This window comes from Phyllostomus discolor, chromosome 1 (assembly GCF_004126475.2).
Source record: "Phyllostomus discolor isolate MPI-MPIP mPhyDis1 chromosome 1, mPhyDis1.pri.v3, whole genome shotgun sequence".
Classification (NCBI taxonomy): Eukaryota; Metazoa; Chordata; class Mammalia; order Chiroptera; family Phyllostomidae; genus Phyllostomus; species Phyllostomus discolor.
This window is the reverse complement of record NC_040903.2, coordinates 156,109,634-156,122,572: the sequence shown is the minus strand read 5'-3', so window position 1 is coordinate 156,122,572 and position 12,939 is coordinate 156,109,634. Positions and strand designations below refer to the sequence as shown.

At 41.6% G+C, this 12,939-nt stretch overlaps 1 protein-coding gene and 1 pseudogene across 1 annotated transcript in view; one reads left to right on the top strand and one right to left on the bottom strand.

Annotated features, from left to right (window-relative positions):
* The window catches only part of STARD9 (StAR related lipid transfer domain containing 9), a 114,723-nt gene that overhangs the window by 72,152 nt on the left and 29,632 nt on the right, over window positions 1-12,939 (bottom strand). The window lies entirely within an intron of this gene.
* Window positions 7,018-9,301, top strand: LOC114492905 (annotated as a pseudogene).

Genomic DNA, 12,939 nt, shown 5'->3' with positions numbered 1-12,939 from the left:
AAACACATCAAAATTACAACTAAAATATAGAGCAACCATCCTCAGGAACATCAGAAATCAAGATGAATGGAAATTGACAATAATGAAATTGAAGAAACCACATCCATCTAGGCTGGTAGGAGGGCCACAGATACAGAACAGGCTAGCCCCACAACCACATGAATAAAAATTTGGGAAGGATATCTTGGGACCGAGGAGTCCCAGACCCACAACAGGCCCCCCAGCCCGGAGTTCCAGTGCCAGGAAGGTAAGTCCCCACAACTTTTGGCTGTGAAAACCAGTGGAGATTGAGTCATTAGAGGAGACTGCTGGAGCCCTACGCAGTTCCTCTTAGGGAAAACCACACATGGACTTACATACTCAGACTTGTTGCCTCTGAGCTCTAGCACCAGAGTGGCAGCATGAAGGGCACCAGTGGTATAAAGGAAGAGGTGAAGGCTATGCAAAGTGAAATAAAGAAAAATATACAGGGGACAAACACTGAAGGGAAGGAAACCGGGACTCAAATCAAAGATATGGAACAACAGGAAGAAATAAACATTCGACCAGAACAGAATGAAGAAACAAGAATTCAAAAAAAAAAAAAAAGAAAAAGAAAAAAAAAGAACAGAGGCTTAGGAACCACTGGAACAGCTTTATATGTTCCAACATCTGAATCATAGGGGTGCCAGGAGAAGAGGAAAACCAAGAAACTGAAAACTCATTTGAAAAAATAATGAAGGAAAACTTCCCCAATCTGGTGAAGGAAATAGACATAGAAGTCCAGGAAGCTCAGAGAGTCCCAAAGAAGTTGGGTACAAGGAGGAACACACCAAGAAACATCATAATTAGATTATCCAAGATTAAAGAGAAGGAGAGAATCTTAAAAGCAGCAAGAGAAAGGAGACAGTTCCCTACAAAGGAGTTCCCATAAGACTCTTAGCTGATGTCTCAAAAGAAACTTTACAGGCAAGAAGGGGCATGCAAAGAAGTATTCCAAGTCATGAAAGGCAAGGCCCTACATCCAAGATTGCTCTATCCAGCAAAGCTTTCATTTAGAATGGAAGATAAAGTGCTTCCCAGATAAGATCAAGTTAAAGGAGTTCATCATCACCAAACCCTTATTTGATGAAATGTTGAAGGGACTTATCTGAGAAAAAGAAGATCAAAACTATGAACAGTAAAATGACAACAACCTCACAACCATCAACAACTGAACCTAAAACAAAACAAAAACAAAAAAATGAACCAAGCAGACAACTAGAACAGGAACAGAATGACAGAAATGGAGGTCACATGGAGGGTTATCAATGTGGAGGGGTAGAAAAGAGAATGGGTGAAAATGTACAGGGAATAAGAAGCAAAAATGGTAGGTACAAAATAGATAAGGTGGGGTTAAGAATAGTATAGGAAATGAAAAAGCCAAAGAACTTATATGTACAACCCATGGACATGAACTAAGGGGGAGGAATGCTGTTGGGGTGAGGGGAGTGAAGGGGAGAAAAAAATGGGACAACTGTTATAGCATAATCAATAAAATACACTTTAAAAAAGGATATACCCAACAGTCCTTCCATACCTTTCTCCATATATGCAAGAATATGTAGTTCTTTGTTTGTGTTTGTTTTTTTATTCCCCCCCCCAATGTTTGTGTTTGTTTTAACTGAAAGACACATATAATATGTATCAACCTACAACTGCTTTTCATCACATAATATACCATGGAACATACAGGTTATTTGCCATAGATACAACTCTTCCCTTTTTCACGCATATACACACAGCCACAGATACACAAACACAATGTAAAATAAGTTTTAGGCTTACAGAAAAATTGAACAGAAAATACAGAGTTCCCACATACTCTCTCAGTCCCCTCTCCCCTCCCCAGTTTTCCCTATGAACATCTTGAATTATTATGGTACATTTGTTACGATTCATGAGCCAATATTGACACATTATGAACTAAAGTTTACATTGTGGTTCATCCTTTGTGCTTCAAGACTTAAGAAATTTGGGGCGAGAAATCAAGTCTTTATCATTCTAAGTAATCCCTAAACATGTGATTTCCCTGATTCTTCAACCTCTTGGCACAATGTGTTCCAAATGATTTCCCCCTATCCTGTAAAATACTAAAACTTCTCCCCATGAGGGTCACTCATCTGAGTTAGCTGTAACTTCACAGTGCCCCTTATTAAAATACATGTGATACGAGGGAGGATAAAAGGATACATTATTCTGAATGAAAAGGGACTAAAGAAGTTATGATGAGCTGAATCAGATCTTCATCAGGGATCAGAGAAGTTTAAAACAACAATAATAACAGTTGTCCCTTTGTAGTATTTATCAGCTAAGCACTATTCTACATGTTTTATATTTATTTATTCACTTATTCCTCACAACAACTCTAAAGTATGTATCATTATCATCCCCATTTTACAGATGAAATAACTGAAGCACCAAGACATAAAGGGACTCGCCTGGGATCAGTCAGTGTTGTGAATCTGAGAAACGAAACATATGTTTAATCACTGCACTTCACCTTTCACCTGAGGAGGAGATGGGCTGTCAAGGAGAATAGTCTAGGGACTCTCTGGTATCAGACCCTAAAAAACCCAGAAATCCACCCCAATAAATTCAATTAAAAATATATACAAGACACACACACACATACACACACATGGGTAGATATATATGTATATCTATATATATATATGGTTAATGTTAATTTCTGAATATGCTCATAAAAATATTAAAATATTGGGGGGGAACGTGGGTGGGAGAGGGGGTACAGGGTGGAGGGGAGTGAAGGGGGAAATGGGACAACTGTAATAGCATAATCAATAAAATATATTTAAAAAAAAATTAAAATATCAAAAAAATCCTGTCTGTCTCTAGGCAGCCCCTCAGTTCATTTGTCTAGGGTTTCTTTTTTTGAAAAATAGAAAAAGAGACAGAATCGTACAAAGCAGCAAGTACTTATATACAAGTTAACAGATACATGTACTTACTTATACAGGCATATATACATTTAAAAAAAAAAACCCATAAATTTGCATTCCCAGTTTAAGCACCAAATTCCTGAAGGAACCAGGAAAACTGAGCTTTGAGATCACCCTAACAGATATCTTTGTTTGTACAAGATTTTGCTATTGCTAACAATGCTTTTTTTGGTAAAGAATGTTTCCACAGACGACTGTCCAAGTGGCATGTGAGATCCGGTAGGTTCCATATGTGGCTGTCCTACTCTGGGGACACAAGCAAGGAATTCCTAAAACAGAGAGATGGGTATGTAGCCCGAATGTTTCCCTCCTTACAAAATTATGGATTCATTAGGCAGGATTCTGTGAGAAAAAAATGAAAGATGGCTTCATTAAAATAGAATCTAGAGACTCTAAGTTTTTGCCATTCCCATAGCCTCTTTTAAAAAGCTGAGCACAAGTGACTCCTTGATCATAACTTGCCATATTTTATGCCATTTGACCCTGCTTTCCAGCCCATCTTACTGAACTCCAAGCAAAAGGAAGCACATTCTATGTGTTAGGATGGGCATAAGAGAGACTGTCAGCCATTATATGACCCAAATAAGAGTGCTAGTAAGAGTGTGCCAAAAGGAAAAAGATTAGCTAACACAATCAACTCTCTTGGGGAGCTCTGACTAGAAAACAGAGCTGCATTGGCCTCCTGTAGCTCCCGTTGGATTCTGAGCAGTAATGAACAATGCTCCGGGGTCACGTGGCCTGGCTGGGTGCCTGCTGACAGTTTCCAGTTTCCTGTTTTACCCACACAGCCTTACATTCATGACCCTACATGTGAGATAACCTAATCATCTGGCTTCCACGCAGCCTGAAAAATCCCTATCACCATGGCAAATTCAACTGTCAACAGCGACAAACATAAAGCAGAATCGCTGAGCAGCAGTCAGTCACACAAGAAGTGGACTTGTTAGAAATTTGCCCCGCTGCTGGTCTGGACAAAGACAATGAGAGTGGCAATATGGAAGATGGTTTGAATATCAAGGTTGAGAAAGTCTTTGCTTTATCATAGGCAAAGTCTAAGAGGCGTGAGCTGTGTCACTGCCTTGAGGATAGTATATAAATAAGAGTACACTGGAGATCCAGGAGAAGGTCTCCATTCCATCAGGTAAAAGTTCTGGGAGCTAGTGTGTCTGCAACAGTTGAGGCAAATCACATGGGAATCTTTCCATTCCTAAGAATTAAGGACCCTACAGGACTGGGATCAGCAATTTTTTCCTATTATGGGCCAGATAGGAAATATATTAGGTTTTGTGGGCCATGTGGTCTTTGTTACAACTACTCAGCTCCACCTTTGAAGTACAAAAGGATCCATAAATATTATATAAACAAAGGGGCATGTCTACATTCCAATAAAACTTTACTAAAACAGGTGGTAGCCAGACTGGCCCACAGGCCATAGCTTGCTCACCCCTGCTGTAGGACAAAGTCCTTTTTAGAGCCAACTTTTTCAAAAAGAAGTGAGTTTGTAGGTTCCAAAAGGACAAGGGAACAAAGCAAGACTAAAGAGAGTCCTGCACATGTAAAAGGCATTCTAACCCTTAGAAATACATTAAAACCATTTGTCATAGAAAATAAAATGACAGTACATGTACAGACCACTCTGACCTATTTTCTTACAATGACTGATGTCATACCAAAGTTAAAGTCATTTAATAAGCTTTACATTGAATAGTCTATCAGTCAGGGAAGGCTAAGTTAGGTTACTATAGTAATCCCCCAAAGCACAGTAGCTTAAAACAACAAAAGTTTACTTATAGCTCATGCTACATATATGGGTCAGTAGGGAGCTGTGATGGCTGTAGCTCCTCTAGGACTCAACTGATGGAACCACCTCTCTCCAATGGTGCTGATCACAGTGCCAGGAGGAAAGAGGGCTCTGGAGCATCACAGCCCAGTGACAGAATGCTCAGACACACAAGACAGAACTAATCACATGGCCCACCTCACGCTACAGGGCCAGGAAGTGAAGTTCTGTCACACAGCAGAAAATGAAGAGTGATGATTACTCAATGAGCAGCGTGAATGATTATTACATAGTAACAGTTAAGCCACTTACCCAAATAATCACAAAATGAGACTCTTATTTAAAAAAAAAACCACAACCCATTTCTGGTTAATTGGTTAGCCAAAAACCACTGTCAACTTCACTTAAATTAAAACTTCAAATTATTTCATATATTTTTCCTTAGTGTCTAAGGATTTTGAAATCATGCATCATCATTATGAATATCAATTCTTAATGTCCGCATCGGTGGACACAGAGGATATAGGAGACTGAGTGTTTACTGAGCATAGGATATAACCAGAAACTCATGAGGAGCAGGGCTCTTCCAGAAACAGGACAGGACACACAGTGGGGTTTTGCCACATCCCACACTGGCACCAGCAGATATTTCACAACTCTTTGGTTCCCTACTGTAGTCCCCTACTGTGGATCGCCACTGATGGTGCAGCAGGTGCTGTCAGTGTTCCTTCACCATTTCATGCATACCAGGCAGCTGGTGTACTTTCACTCCCAAAAGCCAGCAACTGTGTCTCTTTTTTGGAGGACTGCCCTCAGGATACTGGAACGCCATTTGAGAGCCAGATGTCCTGGGAGGCAGCCTTAATTGATGACTGACTGATGCAACAAGACTCTGATTAGGAAATTCTTGATCAGGAAAACTCTACACACCATCTTCAAAGCAGCTCTGTGGAGTTGCTTGGCAGTCTTCCCTTGCTGGCCTCACCTCCCCACCTCACCACTTCTCTCCTGGCAATACTTCCTAATGACTTATTTTCACACAAGTCCTCATCACAGGGTCTGTTACTGAGGTGGCCAGCCGGGAAACAGCCCTCCCACCATCTGAGGATAGTGAGGCTACAAGGTGCTACAAGAAAGACCAGGATTTGGACTTGGAAGACTCCAAATGACAAAGTGCTAGCTCTACAACTTATTAGATAATGACAGTCTCTATCAGCACTTCCAAACTTAGAAATAATGGTACCTACCACAACACTTTAGTGACAAATACATGTGACTACGATAATATATGTGAAAGCATTTTGTAAGCTACAGAATGCTACACTATGAAGAAGTCAGTTCATTTAAAGACAGCTATTTCTCAACTTCAACCTGTAACTGTGACTATGTCCCACCTGTCCACAAGTAAAAAATTTGTAGAGTGGTAGTTCTCAGATTTCAGCATCACACTCACCTGGAGGGCTGTCAAAACAGTTTGAAAGTCTCCACCCCCAGAAGTTTTGATTCAGTAGGCCTGAGGTAGAGCCCAAGAATTTGCATTTCTAACAAGTTCCCAGTGACTACTGATGCTGCTGATCTGGAGACCTCACTTTGAGAGTCACTGTTGTGAGGAAAACTTTGACCACCTCTGCAGAGTGGAATCAATAAAAGCGTTTTACCTTTCTCTAGAAAGATTTTCCTAGGAGACAAATATAGGAGACCATTCTGCATGGCATGGGCCCAGCTCCCACTTGGAAGGCCAGTGAAAAGCGAGGTCCGATGCACAAGACCCACGCCCACAGACAGGTTCTTCCATGGGGAATCACGCCTGCGTTGTACCTAGGCCACTTTGAGACTTGCTTTTGTTAAAACTCTCTCACCCTGAATTGAGGCAGCAAATGTTTACTGCATATCTTTAAAGTAACTTCCTAAAATCTATGCTAAACCTTCCAAGGATGAGTGTAACCAGTTCAACCACTTTTCCCTTTGCATTTGCAAATACCCTTCTTCTGTGATGTGATTAGCGGCATCCTCTCCTTTGTTTTCTGTAAAAGGTAACCACCTAAAGCAAACCTGTGCATAGTGAATAAGAACCATCATGTAATGTGCCCAGAAAAGCAAGAAAAGCTTGTCAAGGCAAGGGTCAAGGCGCTCTCCCCTTGAGAAAGTGGCCCTGCCGTCCCTCTTCCTCCACAGGACTCAGTAGTCCATGTGAATTTGTCTCATATCTCATCCACAATGTCACGGACCCCACAAGCCGGGGTCTGCATCAGACAAAGACTAAGCTTTAAAGCACTTACGGTGAGATTTTGTCTCCCATGTTATGGATATCCTCATTTTATAAAATAAACATGTGCAGACAAAGTTGGCTATAAAGACATTTTCTCTAGAGGAAATGCTATATTTAATCTCAATCCCATAATAACTTTCATTTAGTAAAAAAGAGAGAGAGGTTCAGATAGTTGCCAGTCTGGTGTTATGAATGACAGATGTTAAAGTAACAAGAACAATAATTCGTTCACTACTGAAATGTACCAGGTAATGTTCAAAGCACTTTACATGCATTGATAATTGACTTATCACAATAACCCATGAAGCAGATAATATAATTATCATCTTCATTTTATAGATGAGGCAATAGAATCAGAGATCAAGAAAGCTGCCCAGAGTCATACAGTTGGGAAATGTCAGAACTGGGCCGCGGGCAGACTGCCACAGTCTGTGGCAGCCTCGCTGGTCCCCTGGAGGCAGGTGTTCACTTTCTCTCGGCTGCAGGATGATCAGCCAGAAGATGCTCTACTCCTTCTTCTCCTCGAGTCCTGCCAGGAAGCGATGTGTCTGCAGCCCTGAGCCAGGCAACCTGGGAAACCCGGGGACTGGTGTGGTGACCATAGCTGAGGAGAGCTGGGATGCACTAGGTGGCCCAGCCAAGAAGGCCCAAGTGGAGCAGGAGGAGCTGGGCACACTGCCCTCATCACCACCAAGTGCCTGAGCAGTTGGTCTGAGTCCAGAAGACCAAGGCTGTAGCCCTGGTGGCTCACAACAGGCCTGTGGGTTTCTGTGAAAGTTGGAACAAGCACCTCAGTGGACGGTTCTAAAAACCATACTTTATAAAGCTAATGGGATTTGTTGCAGAAGAAAAAAGATATCACACTGTTTATCCATCCCACACCAAATCTTCACATGGACTCAAGTGTGTGACATAAGAGACATGAAGGTTGTCATCCTGTGACAGGATCCACACCAGGGGCCCAGTCAAGCTCATGAGCTCTGCTTCAGTGCTCAAAGATCTGTTCTGCCTCCATCCAGCCTGGAAAACTTTTATAAAGAGCTGTCTGCAGACATAGATGGTTTTGTTCATCCTGGTCATGGAGATTTATCTGGGTGGGCCATGCAAGGTGTTCTACTCAACTCTATGCTCACCATCTGGGTGCATCAGGACAATTCTCATAAGGAGAAAGGTTGGGAGCAATTTACAGATACAGTTGTGTCCTGGCTAAATCAGAACTCAGGTGGTCCCATCTTCTTGCTCTGGGGTTCTTTTTTTTTTTTTTTTTTTTTTTTTAAAAGATTTTATTTATTTATTTTTAGAGAGGGAAGGGAGGGAGGGAGGGAGAAGGAGAGAAGAGAGAGAGAGAGAGAGAGAGAGAGGGAGGGAGGGAGGGAGGGAGAGAGGGAGGGAGGGAGGGAGAAACATCAATGTGCGGTTGCTGGGGGTTATGGCCTGCAACCCAGGAATGTACCCTGGCTGGGAATTGAACCTGGGACACTTTGGTTCCCAGTCCGCGCTCAATCCACTGAGCTACGCCAGCCAGGGCTGCTCTGGGGTTCTTATGCTCAGAAGAAGGGCAGCACCATGGACAGGAAGGGCCACCACATGCTGCAGACTGCCCACCCCTTCCTGCTGTCTGTGTATAAGGGGTCTTTGGATGCAGCCATTTCTCTAAAACAAATGAGCTTCTGTGGTAGTCTGGCAAGGAGCCCATCAACTGGAAGGATCTGTGACCCTGAACTGGGGAGGTGTGGTGGTCTCTGGACAGTTTCTAGAGTTTCTCAGTGACAAAGTCGAATTGAAAAAATAATTTCCCTAGTGATTCTTAAGCACTCTACATATTGGGCAGAAGGTTTCGGTAAAACGCTATGAGCCAGACTGCCCAGGAGTGGCAGCTTTGTCCAGCAAAGACTGTTCCCTGTGACCACATGTCTGTCTTTGCAATGTGGCTTTGGCCTAGAATGTGTGTCAAAGTTCTTGGAAGGGAGAGCAGGTCAAATACTTGACTCTCCTCCCCTCTGTTTGCTGTATGGTTAAAGATGGGGAGGTGCTCACCTTTTCAGTATATAAGTCTCTGCTACCCGTTTTTATCTGCAGGTCACACTTTAGGTTGTAAGGTGTTGGGTGTTTATATTTACAAAGGATCCCTTTGCACATCCTGGTGTTCCAGTCTGGGCCAGGTTCATCCTTGAAGAAAATAGGATTTTTTATTTTTTGCCAGTTCCCAGAAATTAGAGCTTAATTTCCTGATTGTAGCAGAGGTGAAAATTCTTTAAAAAAAACATATATTTTATTGATTATGCTATAACAGTTGTCCCATTTTTTTTCTCTCCTTTATTCCCTTCTGCCCTGCACTGCCCCCACCAGCATTCCCCCACCCCCTTAGTTCATGTCCATGGGTTGTACATATAAGTTCTTTGGCTTCTCCATTTCCTATACTATTCTTAACCTCCCCCTGACTATTTGGTTCTCCCTCCTACCCCTCCACACTGATAACCCTCCATGTGACCTCCATTTCTGTCATTCTGTTCCTGTTCTAGTTGTCTGCTTGGTTCATTTTTGTTTTTGTTTTGTTTTAGGTTCAGTTGTTGATGATTGTGAGGTTGTCATTTTACTGTTCATAGTTTTGATCTTCTTTTTCTCAGATAAGTCCCTTCAACATTTCATCAAATAAGGGCTTGGTGATGATGAGCTCTTTTAACTTGACTTTATCTGAGAAGCACTTTATCTGCCCTTCCATTCTAAATGAAAGCTTTACTGGATAGAGTAATCTTGAATGCAGGTCCTTGCCTTTCATGACTTGGAATACTTCTTTGCATGCCCCTTCTTGCCTGTAAAGTTTCTTTTGAGACATCAGCTAAGAGTCTTATGGGAACTCCTTTGTAGGGAACTGTCTCCTTTCTCTTGCTGCTTTTAAGATTCTCTCCTTCTCTTTAATCTTGGATAATCTAATTATGATGTTTCTTGGTGTGTTCCTCCTTGTACCCAACTTCTTTGGGACTCTCTGAGCTTCCTGGACTTCTATGTCTATTTCCTTCACCAGATTGGGGAAGTTTTCCTTCATTATTTTTTCAAATGAGTTTTTAATTTCTTGGTCTTCCTCTTCTCCTCATGGCACCCCTATGATTCAGATGTTGGAACATGTAAAGCTGTTCCAGTGGTTCCTAAGCCTCTGTTCATTTTTTTGAATTCTTGTTTCTTCATTCTATTCTGGTCAAATGTTTATTTCTTCCTGTTGTTCCAAATCTTTGATTTGAGTCCCGGTTTCCTTCCCTTCAGTGTTTGTTCCCTGTATACTTTTCTTTATTTCACTTTGCATAGCCTTCTCTTCTTCCTTTATTTTTCGACCATATTCAATCATATCTGTGAGCATCCTGACTACCAGTGTTTTGAACTCTGCATCTGATAAGTTAGCTATCCCTTCATCACTTAGTTCTATTTTTGGAGCTTTGATCTATTCTTTCATTTGAGCCATATTTCTTTGTCAGGGTACATCTGTTATGTTGTAAGGGGCAGAGCCTTAGGTATTCTCCAGGGCAGGGCAACCCACTTTGCTGTGTTGTGGTGCTGCATATGGGGAGGCATCAGAGAGGGAACAATGCCACTTGCCTGTCTCTCACTCTGCTTTCAGTCACTTCTTCCCACTTCCCACAAGCAAACTGGGCCCTTCTGGTGCTGATTCCCAGTGTGTGGGCCTATGTATGTTCTAGGACCCTGTGGGTCTCTCCAGTGAACTCTCCTGTGAGGCTGGGAGTCTCCCCCACTGCTGCCTCAACTCCCACAGGTTTTTACAGTCAGAGCTTTTGAGGCTTTATTTCCCCACACTGGAATCCTGAGTTGTGTGGTCTGTCTCGTTTCCCAGTTGTTCCTCCCAGTTTATCCACAAGTAAATGTGGGAGCTCCCAGTCTGCCAGCTACCACCTTGCCCACTGGTCCTCTAGCTGCCACCTTGCCATGCATCCTTTCCACTCTGGCTGCCCATCTGTACCCCTCATACCAGTCTGGGTGAATATTTCTTCTTCATCTCTTTGGTTGTCAGACTTCCATACAGTTGGATTTTCTGGCAGTTCTGGTTGTTTTTTGTTTTTAAATTTGTTGTTGTCCTTCTTTTGGTTATGCATGGATGTAAAGTGTATCTATCTACACCTCGATCTTGGTGGGAAGTCCAGAGATGAAAATTCTTAAAGAACAATCCTTGGTTAGCATTCAGACAGGCAGAGGCCAAAGGAGTGAGCTGGACCTTGTTTATACTGGTCTATGAGTGTTTCTAGGAATAAGCAATAGAAGTTGAACAGGAAGGAGGAGAAAGGGAAATTTTTTTTAAGAGGGAATAGTTTGCTTTTCTCCCAAGTGTATCCTCAGTTTGGTTTCTAAGGCAGCATAGTGCCAAATGCTGTTTTATATGGACTGAAATCACTTTGGGATATCTTCTGCAACACTGGAGAATTTTGCTTTTTAAAAAATACTCATGCAGATGTATTATATATTTTTTAATTATTTGGTTAAGAGATGATCTTTAGGTCTGCACCTCCATCCTAGATCCTGTTAGAGATGCTGTTTTGCTGTTAGCTGGGTTCAAAATTAAACCTGCTGGAGCTTGGTAATAAAAGGTTTTTGAAGTTTCAAAAGAAAAGAAAAACCCAGGCAGTGTAGCTCTACAGTCCACAGTCTTAATTGAAAGCAATATTGCATCATGGATGATTTTTTAAAAATTCTTCCCAGTTTACAAAATTTTAACTCTATAATCTCTCTTCTTGCTGGCTCCCCTTTCCATAGGCACCTTCCAGTCCTATGTGGGCCATGTGAGCAAGTGTGGAGCTACCCCAAAGCATAGACATGGATTCTAGGAAGCTCTAGGTGCTTTTCCTGCAGGCGAATAGTAACTCACAGTGCTGGGCTGTAATATAATCCTACAAACAACTACTAAGTATGGCATGCACTCAACATAAACAGTACCAAAACTGAGAAATAACTGAAGAATAAAAATAAATTTTTAAAAAAGGAAAAAAGAACCTGAGAAGTGGTGATAAACAGCAAACATAATAACATCACTGATCCACTCTATTTTATATTTTCTTTTATTTTATTGTTTACGTTATTACAGTTATCCCAATTTTACCCCTTTACTCCCCTCCACACATCCTGCCCCCCATTCCCACAGTCAATCCCTTCACTGTTGTCCATGTCCATGGGTCTTGCATATACGACGAGTATGTTCTTTGACTACTCCCTTCACCCACTTTCAGTCAGTCCCCATCTACCTCTGTCCCTCTTACAGCTGTCAGTCTGTTCCATGATTCCATACCTCTGGTTCTATTTTGGTCATTAGTGTGTTTTGTTCATTAGATTCCACTTATAACTGAGATCATATTGTATTTGTCTTTCATCGACTGGCTTATTTCACTTAGCATAATAGACTCCAGTTCTATCCATGCTGTCACAAAAGAATTCCTTTTTTCTACTGCATAGTATTCCCTTGTGTAGATGTACCACTGCTTTTTTTATTAACTCATCTACTGATGAGCACTTAGGCTGTTTCCAGATCTTGGCTCTTATAAATAACACTGCTATGAACATAAGGGAACATATTTTTTTTGAACCGGTGTTTCAAGATTCTTAGGATATATTCCCAGAAGTGGAATCACTGGGTTAAAAGGCAATTCCAGTTTTAATTTTTTGAGGAAATTCCACACTGTTTTCCACAGTGGCTGTACCAGTCTGCATTCCCACCAATAGTGCACTAGGGTTCTCTTTTCTCCATGACCTTACCAGCACTTGTTTGTTGATTTGTTAATGATGGCCATTTTTGGCAGATGTGAGGTGATATTTCATCATGGTTTTAATTTGCATCTCCCTGATGGCTAATGATGTTGAGCATCTTTTCATATATCAGTGGGCCACCTGTATGTCTTCCTTGGAGAAGTATC